An 11,448-nucleotide genomic window follows, 5' to 3' on the forward strand; every position below is an offset into this window, starting at 1 on the left:
CATTCGAACGCGTGTTTGTACGTGGGGCCGACGGTGATGACCCCGTTGGGGCCCGGCATCTTGAGCTTCAGGTAGGTGTAGTTGGGGACGGCCATGAACTTCGCGTAGCATGGCCTCCCTAGTACGGCATGGTAGGTTCCTCGGAACCCGACCACCTCGAACGTCAGGGTCTCCCTTCGGAAGTTGGAGGGCGTCCCAAAGCAGACGGGGAGGTCGAGTCGCCCGAGGGGCTGGACGCGCTTCCCAGGGATGATCCCGTGGAAGGGCGCAGCGCCTGCTCGGACGGAGGACAGATCGACGCGCAGGAGCTTGAGGGTCTCGGCGTAGATGATGTTGAGGCAGCTGCCCCCATCCATCAGGACCTTGGTGAGCCTGACATTGCCGACAACGGGGTCGACGACGAGCGGGTATTTCCCCGGGCTCGGCACATGGTCGGGGTGGTCGGCCTGGTCGAAGGTGATGGGCTTGTCGGACCAGTCTAGGTAGACTGGCGCCGCCACCTTCACCGAGCAGACCTCCCGGCGCTCTTGCTTGCGATGCCGAGCCGAGGCATTCGCCGCATGTCCTCCATAGATCATGAAGCAGTCGCGGACCTCGGGGAACTCTCCTGCTTGGTGATCTTCGTTCTTGTCGCCGTCGCGGGTCCTGCCACCCTCGGCGGGTGGCCCGGCCCTGTGGAAGTGACGCCGAAGCATAACGCACTCCTCGAGGGTGTGCTTGACGGGCCCCTGATGGTAGGGGCATGGCTCCTTGAGCATCTTGTCGAAGAGGTTTGCACCTCCGGGGGGCTTCCGAGGGTTCTTGTGCTCGGCGGCGGCGACAAGGTCCGCGTCAGCAGCGTCGCGTTTCGATTGCGACTTCTTCTTGCCTTTCTTCTTGGCGCCGCGCGGAGCAGACGCCTCGGGAGCCTCTTCCGATGGACGGCCCTGGGGCTGCTTGTCCCTTCGGAAGATAGCCTCGACCGCCTCCTGGCCAGAGGCGAACTTGGTGGCGATGTCCATCAGCTCGCTCGCCCTGGTGGGGGTCTTGCGACCCAGCTTGCTCACCAGGTCGCGGCAAGTGGTGCCGGCGAGGAACGCGCCGATGACATCCGAGTCGGTGATGTTGGGCAGCTCGGTGCGCTGCTTCGAGAATCGCCGGATGTAGTCCCGGAGCGACTCCCCCGGCTGTTGCCGGCAGCTTCGAAGGTCCCAGGAATTCCCGGGGCGCACGTATGTGCCCTGGAAATTGCCAGCGAAGGCTTGGAACAAGTCGTCCCAGTTGGAGATCTGCCCCGGAGGCAGGTGCTCCAACCAGGCGCGAGCAGTGTCGGAGAGGAACAGGGGGAGGTTACGGATGATGAGGTTGTCGTCGTCCGTCCCACCCAGTTGGCAGGCGAGGCGGTAGTCCGCGAGCCACAGTTCCGGTCTCGTTTCCCCCGAGTACTTCGTGATAGTAGTCGGGGGCCGGAACCGGGTCGGGAATGGCGCCCGTCGGATGGCCCGACTGAAGGCCTGCGGACCGGGTGGTTCGGGCGAGGGACTCCGATCCTCCCCGCTGTCATAGCGCCCCCCACGCCTGGGGTGGTAGCCTCGGCGCACCCTTTCGTCGAGGTGGGCCCGACGGTCGCGTCGATGGTGCTCGTTGCCGAGGTGGCCCGGGGCCGCAGGCGCGGTGTTGCGCGTGCGCCCGGTGTAGGCCGAGGCTTCCCGCATGAATCGGGAAGTCGCGGCATGAGGTTCCGAGGGATATCCTTGCCTTCGGGAGGCAGTGCCCTCGGCCCGTCGGGCCACAGCGCCTTCCAGGAGATTCTTGAGCTCTCCCTGGATTCGCCGACCCTCGGTGGTTGATGGCTCCGGCATCGCGTGGAGGAGCATCGCTGCGGCTGCCAGGTTCTGACCAACCCTGCTGGATGCGGGCGGCGGCCTGACCCTGGCATCGTTGGCGACGCGGTGCTGGAGACCTTGGGGCAGGTGACGTATTTCTCCGGCCAAGGGTTGGCCCGCCCATACCTGCCCGACGTCCCGACGGATCGGCTCAAGCGCTCCTGTTCCCTCGTTGAGCCTGGCCTGCGCCTCGCGGACTTGCTCGAGTTGTGGGTCGTAACCCCCCGCCGGAGCGGGGACCACAGCTAGCTCCCGTGGGATGTCGGCGCGAGGCCCCGGCCTAGGAAGATCACCGTCCTCCGGCATGCCGAGATGGTTGCCTTCGGAGGGATCCCCTAGCTCGATGTGGAAACATTCGCGGCTTGGGCCGCAGCTCTCGTTGCCAAGGCTGCGGCTTCCGTCGGAACAGTCGGAGAGGCAGTAGTCGCATGCGGTCATGAAGTCCCGCACGGCACTGGGGTTGCCAAGTCCGGAGAAATCCCAACAGATGCTGGGATCGTCATCTTCCTCGGACCCAGAGGGCCCGTAGGTCGAGACGTCCGTCAGCCGGTCCCAAGGCGACCGCATACGAAACCCCAGTGGGGTTGCACTCGCCTCAATGAGAGCGCCCACCAAAACGAGGTCGTTTGGCGGGTTGAGGCCGAGTCGAAATGACGCAAGATGGGAGTTAGTCGGTACCTTTTGGTCGACGAGGAGCGACGTAGTCACATCGGGGACTGGTTGCACCGTCATCTCAGGTACGAGGGCGACGTCCTGCAGGCTTTCCGCAAGCGCGCCGGCGTCGTCTTCTTGCTCGGGGTCAGCGTGTCGCGGGGGGACGGCGCCTGCCTTCGTCTTGAACGCGAGGTCGACGTCCGGCGTGCCTTCCGTCGGGGCGCCGGGGGCGTCGATTCGCTCGACGGCCAACGAAGCGCGGCCTCCCGCTTGGCCTTGATGGCCCCGCCTCCTCCTCCGTTGGCGGGGGAGAGAACAGAGCGAGCTCGAATGTTGCTCTTCCACCACGCGGGGAAGATGTCGTCGATTCCGCCGCCGGCGGGCGGGTTGTCGGCCGCCATTGTCGTTGTCGCGCGGCGGTGGAAGAAGTATCATGTCGTAGCTGTCGTCGAAGGACATGAACTCAAGAGTCCCGAAACGAAGCACCGTCCCGGGCTGGAGAGGTTGCTGGAGACTGCCCATCTGGAGCTTGACGGGGAGCTGTTCGTCAGCACGCAGCAGGCCCCTACCTGGCGCGCCAACTGTCGGCGTTTCGAGACAGGGGGGTCCCTAAGCCGACGAGTGAGTGTGCTGAGTGCCCCAGCCCAGATGGGTCGAGCGCGTGGGCGAGCGCGAAGGGGGGAGAGGCGAGGTGGCCGGAGCCGAGCGTGAGAGAGGTGGAAGTCCCGCGGCCTTCGTGTTCGTCCCGCGCCCAGGTCGGGTGCGCTTGCAGTAGGGGGGTTACAAGCGTCCACGCGGGTGAGGGAAGCGAGCGGCCCCAAGAGAGCGCCTGTCCCGTCCTCGGTCCCGCGCGGCCAAACCTTCTCTAAGAAGGCCCTGGTCCTCCCTTTTATAGTCGTAAGGAGAGGATCCAGGTGTACAATGGGGGGCGTAGCAGAGTGCTACGTGTCTAGCGGAGAGAGAGCTAGCGCCCTAGGTACATGCCAATGTGGCAGCCGGAGAGGTCTTGGCACCTTGCTGGCGTGATGTCGTGGCTGTCGGAGGTGCGACGGAGCCTGGCGGAGGGACAGCTGTTAGGGCGGTCGAGTCCTTGCTGACGTCGCCCTGCTTTCGTAAGAGAGCTGGGGGCCGCCGTCGTCACAGAGCTTGTGGAGTGCCATCATTGCCCATCCGGCGGAGCTGGCCGGATGGGACGCCGGTCTTGTTCTCCGTAACCCGAGTCGATTCAGGGTAGGACGATGATGGCGCTTCCTGTTGACGTGGCGGGCCTGTGCCCTAGGCAGGGTGACGTGGGGGCTCCTCCGAAGCCGAGGTTGAGTCTGTCCTCTGTTGCCGAGGCCGAGTCCGAGCCATGGGGTCGGGCGAGGCGGAGGTCGTTCGGCCGAGGCCAGGGCGGAGTCCGAGCCCTGGGGTCGGGCGAGGCGGAGTTTCGTCGTCTTCCGGGTCTTAGCCCGAGTCCGAGCCCTGGGGTCAGGCGGAGCGGAGTTCGCCGTCTTCCGGGTCTTAGCCCGAGTCCGAGCCCTGGGGTCGGGCGGAGCGGAGTTCGCCGTCTTCCGGGTCTTAGCCCGAGTCCGAGCCCTGGGGTCGGGCGGAGCGGAGTTCCGTCGTCTTCCGGGTCTTAGCCCGAGTCCGAGCCCTGGGGTCGGGCGGAGCGGAGTTCCGTCGTCTTCCGGGTCTTAGCCCGAGTCCGAGCCCTGGGGTCGGGCGGAGCGGAGTTCGCCGTCTTCCGGGTCTTAGCCCGAGTCCGAGCCCTGGGGTCGGGCGGAGCGGAGTTCGCCGTCTTCCGGGTCTTAGCCCGAGTCCGAGCCCTGGGGTCGGGCGGAGCGGAGTTCCGTCGTCTTCCGGGTCTTAGCCCGAGTCCGAGCCCTGGGGTCGGGCGGAGCGGAGTTCGCCGTGGCGCCTTCGGCAAGGCCTGACTGCCTGTCAGATTCACTCTGTCGAGTGGCACCGTAGTCGGAGTGGCGCAGGCGGCGCTGTCCTTCTGTCAGACTGGTCAGTGGAGCGGTGGAGTGACGGCGGTCACTTCGGCTCTGCCGGGGGGGCGCGTGTCAGGATAAAGGTGTCAGGCCACCTTTGCGTTAAATGCTCCTGCAACTTGGTCAGTCGGTGTGGCGATTTAGTCAGGGTTGCTTCTGAGCGAAGCCAAGGCCTCGGGCGAGCCGGTGATGTGTCCGCCGTAAAAAGGGGGGCCTCGGGCGAGACGGAAGTCTCTCGAGGTCGGCTGCCCTTGGCCGAGGCTAGGCTCGGGTGAAGCGTGATCGAGTCACTCGTGTGGACTGATCCCTGACTTAATCGTACCCATCAGGCCTTTGCAGCTTTACGCTGATGGGGGTTACCAGCTGAGAATTAGGCGTCTTGAGGGTACCCCTAATTATGGTCCCCGACAGTTAGAGACCGCCAAAGATATTTGAGATGTGCTCAAGACCGCGCACGAAGGAGATGAGGTGACAAGGATCACCAAGTGAGAGACGATCGAGGGGGAGCTCGGTCGATTCATGCTCAACCAAGGGGAGGAGCCATAAGCCATGTGAAACCGGCTCAAGACCTTGGTGAACCAAGTGCGCAACCTCGGGAGCACAAAATGGGATGACCATGAAATGGTCAAGGTTATTCTAAGATCACTTGTTTTTCTTAATCCTACACAAGTACAATTAATTTGTGATGATCCTAGATACAAGCTAATGTCTCCCGAGGAAGTTATAGGAAAGTTTGTGAGCTTTGAATTGATGATCAAAGGCTCCAAACAAATCATCGAGCGAGGCGCCACCTCCACACCTGAGGTGCAACCCATTGCCTTCAAAGCAACGGAGGAGAAGAAAGAAGAGTCTACATCAAGTAGGCTCCCCATTGACACCTCCAAGCTCGATAATGAGGAGATGGCGCTCATCATCAAGAGTTTTCGCCAAATCCTCAAGCAAAGAAGGGGCAAGGATTACAAGCCCCGCTCCAAGAAAGTTTGCTACAAGTGTGGTAAGCCCGGTCATTTCATTGCAAAATGTCCATTATCAAATGATAGTGATAGGGGCGACGACAAGAAGGGAAAGAGGAGAGAAAAGAAGAGGTACTACAAGAAGAAGGGCAGCGATGCCCACGTGTGTCGGGAATGGGATTCCGATGAAAGCACGACCGACTCCTCCTCCGACGAGGACGCCGCCAACATCACCGTCAACAAGGGTCTTCTCTTCCCCAAAGTCGGCCACAAGTGCCTCATGGCAAAGGACGGCAAAAAGAAGAAGGTAAAATCTAGAGCTTCTACTAAATATGCAACATCTAGTGATGAGGCTAGCTCTAGTGATGATGAGGATGATTTACTTACTCTTTTTGCCAACCTTAATATGCAACAAAAGGAGAAGTTAAATGAATTGATTAGTGCTATTCATGAGAAGGATGATCTTTTGGATAGCCAAGAGGACTTCCTTATTAAAGAAAACAAGAAGCATGTTAAACTTAAAAATGCTTATGCTCAAGAGATAGAAAAATGTGAAAAATTGACTAGTGAGCTTAGCATTTGCCATGATACTATCTCCAACCTTAGAAATGAGAATGTTAAATTTATTGCTAAGGTTGAGAAGTTAAATGTTTGTGATGATTCAATTATTAATCTTAAAAATGATAATGCTAGCTTAATTGCTAAGATTGACAAATTGAATGAATCTATTTCTAGCCTTAAGATTGAGAATGATAAATTAATTACTAAGGCTAAGAATTTAAATGTTTGCAATGATATTGTTTGCAATCTTAGAAAGGAGAATGCTATGTTACATGCTAAGATTGTTTGCAAACCCTCTACATCTAGTGTTGATCATGTTACTATTTGTACTAGATGTAGAGACATTAATGTTGATGCTATCCATGATCACCTAGCTTTAATCAAACAACAAAATGATCACATAGCTCAACTTAGTACCAAAATTAATGAGCATGACTTAGAAAATGAAAATTTTAAATTTGCTAGAAGTATGCTATATAATGGGAGACGCCCTGGGATTAAGGATGGCATTGGCTTCCAACAGGGAGACAATGTCAAGCTTAATGCCCCTAAAAGATTGTCTAATTTTGTTAAGGGTAAGGCTCCCATGGCTCAGGATAACGAGGGATACATTTTATATCCTGCTAATTATCCCGAGCATAAAATGAGGAGAAATCATGCTAGGAAACCTCATAATGTTTCACATCATGCTTTTATGTATAAAAATGAGGCTTCTAGCTCTAGGCAATCAACCCATGTTAAATTGCCTAAAAGGAAATCTCCTATTGCATCAAATGAACCTAATGTTTCATTTAAAACTTTTGATGCTTCTTATGTGCTTACTAACAAATCAGGCAAAGTAGTTGCCAAATATGTTGGGGGCCAACACAAGGGCTCCAAGACTTGTGTTTGGGTACCCAAGGTGCTTGTTTCTAGTGTGAAAGGACCCAAGACCGTTTGGGTACCTAAGAACAAGGCCTAAACTTGTTTTGTAGGTTTATGCATCCGGGGGCTCAAGTTGGATCATTGATAGCGGGTGCACAAACTACATGACTGGGGAGAAAAGAATGTTCTCCTCCTACGAGAAAAATGATGATCCCCAAAGAGCTATCACATTCGGGGATGGAAATCAAGGTTTGGTCAAAGGACTTGGTAAAATTGCTATATCACCTGACCATTCTATTTCCAATGTTTTTCTTGTAGATTCCTTAGATTATAACTTGCTTTCAGTTTCTCAACTATGCAAAATGGGCTACAATTGTCTTTTTACGGATATAGGTGTTACTGTCTTTAGAAGAAGTGATGATTCAGTAGCATTTAAGGGAGTATTAGAGGGTCAGCTATACTTAGTTGATTTTAATAGAGCTGAACTCAATACTTGCTTGATTGCTAAGACTAATATGGGTTGGCTCTGGCATCGCCGACTAGCCCATGTTGAGATGAAGAATCTTCACAAGCTTCTAAAGGGAGAACACATTTTGGGACTAACCAATGTTCAATTTGAGAAAGACAAGGTTTGTAGCACATGTCAAGCAGGGAAGCAAGTTGGTGTCCATCATCCACACAAGAACATCATGACGACCGACAGGCCACTTGAGCTACTCCACATGGATTTATTCGGCCCGATAGCTTACATAAGCATCGGCGGGAGTAAGTATTGTCATGTAATTATGGATGACTATTCTCGCTTCACTTGGGTGTCCTTTTTGCAGGATAAATCTCAAACCCAAGAGACCTTAAAGGGATTCTTGAGACGGACTCAAAATGAGTTCGACTTAAGGATCAAAAAAATTAGAAGTGATAATGGAACGGAGTTCAAGAACTCTCAAATTGAAGGCTTCCTTGAGGAGGTGGGCATCAAGCATGAGTTCTCTTCTCCCTACACACCACAACAAAATGGTGTAGTGGAGATGAAGAATAGAACTCTACTTGACATGGCGAGGACCATGCTTGATGAGTATAAGACTTCAGACCGGTTTTGGGTGGAAGCAATCAACACCGCTTGCTACGCCATCAATCGACTCTATCTTCATCGAATCCTCAGGAAGACATCCTATGAACTCCTCACCGGTAAAAAGCCCAATGTTTCATATTTTAGAGTCTTTGGTAGCAAATGCTTTATTCTTGTTAAAAGAGGTAGAAAATCTAAATTTGCTCCTAAGGCTGTAGAAGGTTTTTTACTTGGTTATGACTCAAACACAAGGGCATATAGAGTCTTTAACAAGTCCACTAGACTAGTTGAAGTTTCTTGTGACATTGTGTTTGATGAGACTAACGGCTCTCAAGTAGAGCAAGTTGATCTTGATGAGCTAGATGATGAAGAGGCTCCATGCGTCATGCTAAGGAACATGTCCATTGGGGATGTGTGTCCTAAGGAATCCGAAGAGCCCACACAAGCACAAGATCAACCATCATCTTCCATGCAAGCATATCCACCAACCCAAGATGAGGATCAAGCTCAAGAGGATGAAAATGAAGATCAAGAAGATGAGCCACCTCAAGAGGAGGGCAATGATCAAGGGGGAGATGCCAATGATCAAGACAAGGAAAATGATCAGGATCCAAGACCGCCTCACCCAAGAGTCCACCAAGCAATACAACGAGATCACCCCGTGAACTCCATCCTCGACGATATTCATAAGGGGGTAACCACTCGATCTCGTGTTGCTCATTTTTGTGAACATTACTCCTTTGTGTCTTCTATTGAGCCATACAGGGTGGAAGATGCATTAAGGGATTCGGATTGGGTGTTGGCAATGCAAGAGGAACTCAACAACTTTACGAGGAATGAGGTATGGCATCTTGTTCCACGTCCTAATCAAAATGTTGTAGGAACCAAGTGGGTTTTCCGCAACAAGCAAGATGAGCATGGTGTGGTGACAAGGAACAAAGCTCGACTTGTGGCCAAGGGATATTCACAAGTTGAAGGTTTGGATTTCGGTGAAACCTATGCACCCGTAGCTAGGCTTGAGTCAATTCGTATATTACTTGCCTATGCTACTTATCATGGCTTTAAGCTCTATCAAATGGACGTGAAAAGTGCCTTCCTCAATGGACCAATCAAGGAAGAGGTCTATGTTGAGCAACCTCCCGGCTTTGAAGATAGTGAGTACCCTAATCACGTTAACTCTCTAAGGCCCTTTATGGGCACAAGCAAGCCCCAAGAGTATGGTATGAATGCCTAAGAGATTTTCTTATCACTAATGGCTTCAAAGTCGGTAAAGCCGATCCTACTCTCTTTACTAAAACTATTGCAAATGATTTGTTTGTATGCCAAATTTATGTTGATGATATCATATTTGGGTCTACTAACAAATCTACTTGTGAAGAGTTTAGTAGGATAATGATTCAAAAATTCGAGATGTCTATGATGGGGGAGTTGAAGTATTTCCTCGGATTTCAAGTGAAGCAACTCCAAGAGGGCACCTTCATCAGCAAAACTAAGTACATTCAAGACATACTCACCAAGTTTGGAATGAAGGATGTCAAGCCCATCAAGACACCCATGGGAACCAATGGGCATCTCGACCTCGACACGGGAGGTAAATCCGTAGATCAAAAGGTATATCGGTCGATGATAGGATCTTTACTCTATTTATGTGCATCTCGACCGGATATTATGCTTTTCGTATGCATGTGTGCAAGATTCCAAGCCGATCCTAAGGAAGTTCACCTTAGGGTCGTGAAAAGAATCTTGAGATATTTAGTTCATACACCTAAGTTTGGTCTTTAGTACCCCAAGGGATCCACTTTTAATTTAATAGGTTATTCAGATGTTGATTGGGCAGGGTGTAAAATTGATAGAAAGAGCACATCAGGGACTTGTCAGTTCTTGGGAAGATATCTGGTGTCTTGGGCTTCAAAGAAACAAAATCTAGTAGCTCTTTCTACCGCCGAAGCCGAGTACATTGTCGTAGGCCATTGTTGCGCGCAATTGCTTTGGATGAGGCAAACCCTTAGGGACTATGGCTACAAATTAACCAAAGTCCCTCTCCTATGTGATAATGAGAGTGCAATCCGCATGGCGGATAATCCCGTTGAACACAGCCGCACTAAGCACATAGCCATTCGGTATCACTTTTTGAGGGATCACCAACAAAGGGGGGATATCAAGATTGCTTATGTTAGCACCAAAGAACAATTAGCCGATACCTTTACCAAACCACTAGATGAGAAAACCTTCACCAAACTTAGGAATGAGCTAAACATTCTTGATTCTAGGAATTTTGATTGATACTTTGCACACTTAGCTCAAATATATACCTTTGATCATATCTCTTCATTTTCTATGACTAATGTGTTGTTCAAGTGCATCTTATGCTAAGTCATAGATTGAAAGGGAAATGGAGTCTTCGGTGAAGACAAGGCTTCCACTCCACTCCATTGTATTATTTACCCTTCGCCGTCACTCCGCATCGCTCTCCACTTTGGTATAATCTTCACTCATATTCATTACTCATACCATTGGGGAGAAAGTAAAAGGGCTCTAAAGACTCCATTTTTGGCGATTAATGCCAAAGGGGGAGAGAGTATTAGCCCAAAGCAAAAGGACCGCACCACCACGCTTTCGAAACAAAGTTTTTAATGTTTTCAATTGGTATCTTTCAAATTAGTATTCCTTTAAGAAATTCTATCATTTGGTATCTATATGTTAAGGAGAAATTTTTCAAAATTGGTATCTAAAATATTTTGATCTTCCTTCAAATAGAAAAACCCTCTTGAACACTAAGAGGAGAATTTCATTAAGGGGGAGTTTTGTTTAGTCAAAGGAAAAGCATTTGAAACAGGGGGAGAAAATTCAAATCTTGAAAATACTTCTCAAAATCTTATTCATATACCTTTGACTATTTGCAAAAAAAACCTTTAAAAGAATTTCCAAAAGAACTTGCAAAAACAAAACAAGTGGTGCAAATGTGGTCCAAAATGTTTAAATTATCGTATCAAACTTATCTGCTTAGAAATGCTTTCATTTCAAAATAACTTATGCACATCTATCAAAATGCAAACTAGTTACATTTCTACACTTTGTATTTGCTTTGGTTTGTGTTGGCATCAATCACCAAAAAGGGGGAGATTGAAAGGGAAATAGTCTCAACATTTCCTATAATAGATTTTGGTGTTTGACGACCATCACAAACCTTGTGGACTAACCAGTTTTCCTAGTTGATCATTACACAGGTGCATAAGTTCATCTACAACTATTCTAAGTCGACTGTCCGGAATATTCCGGATAGGAGAAACTTTTTGGAAAAACAGACTAAGCGTGGACCGTCCGGGCCTTTGCAGCGGGCCGTCCACGACACCAGGATGACCATCGGACAGAACCAATGCAAAAATCCAAGTCCACACTACGGACCGTCCGGAGGAAAAGCAAGCACCATCCGAGACCACGCGCGGACCGTCCGGCCTCAGGCGCGGACCGTCCGGTCGGTGAAAAACCGAAAAACCCGAAGGTGACGG

This window comes from Zea mays, chromosome 10, assembly GCF_902167145.1.
Source record: "Zea mays cultivar B73 chromosome 10, Zm-B73-REFERENCE-NAM-5.0, whole genome shotgun sequence".
Classification (NCBI taxonomy): domain Eukaryota; kingdom Viridiplantae; phylum Streptophyta; class Magnoliopsida; order Poales; family Poaceae; genus Zea; species Zea mays.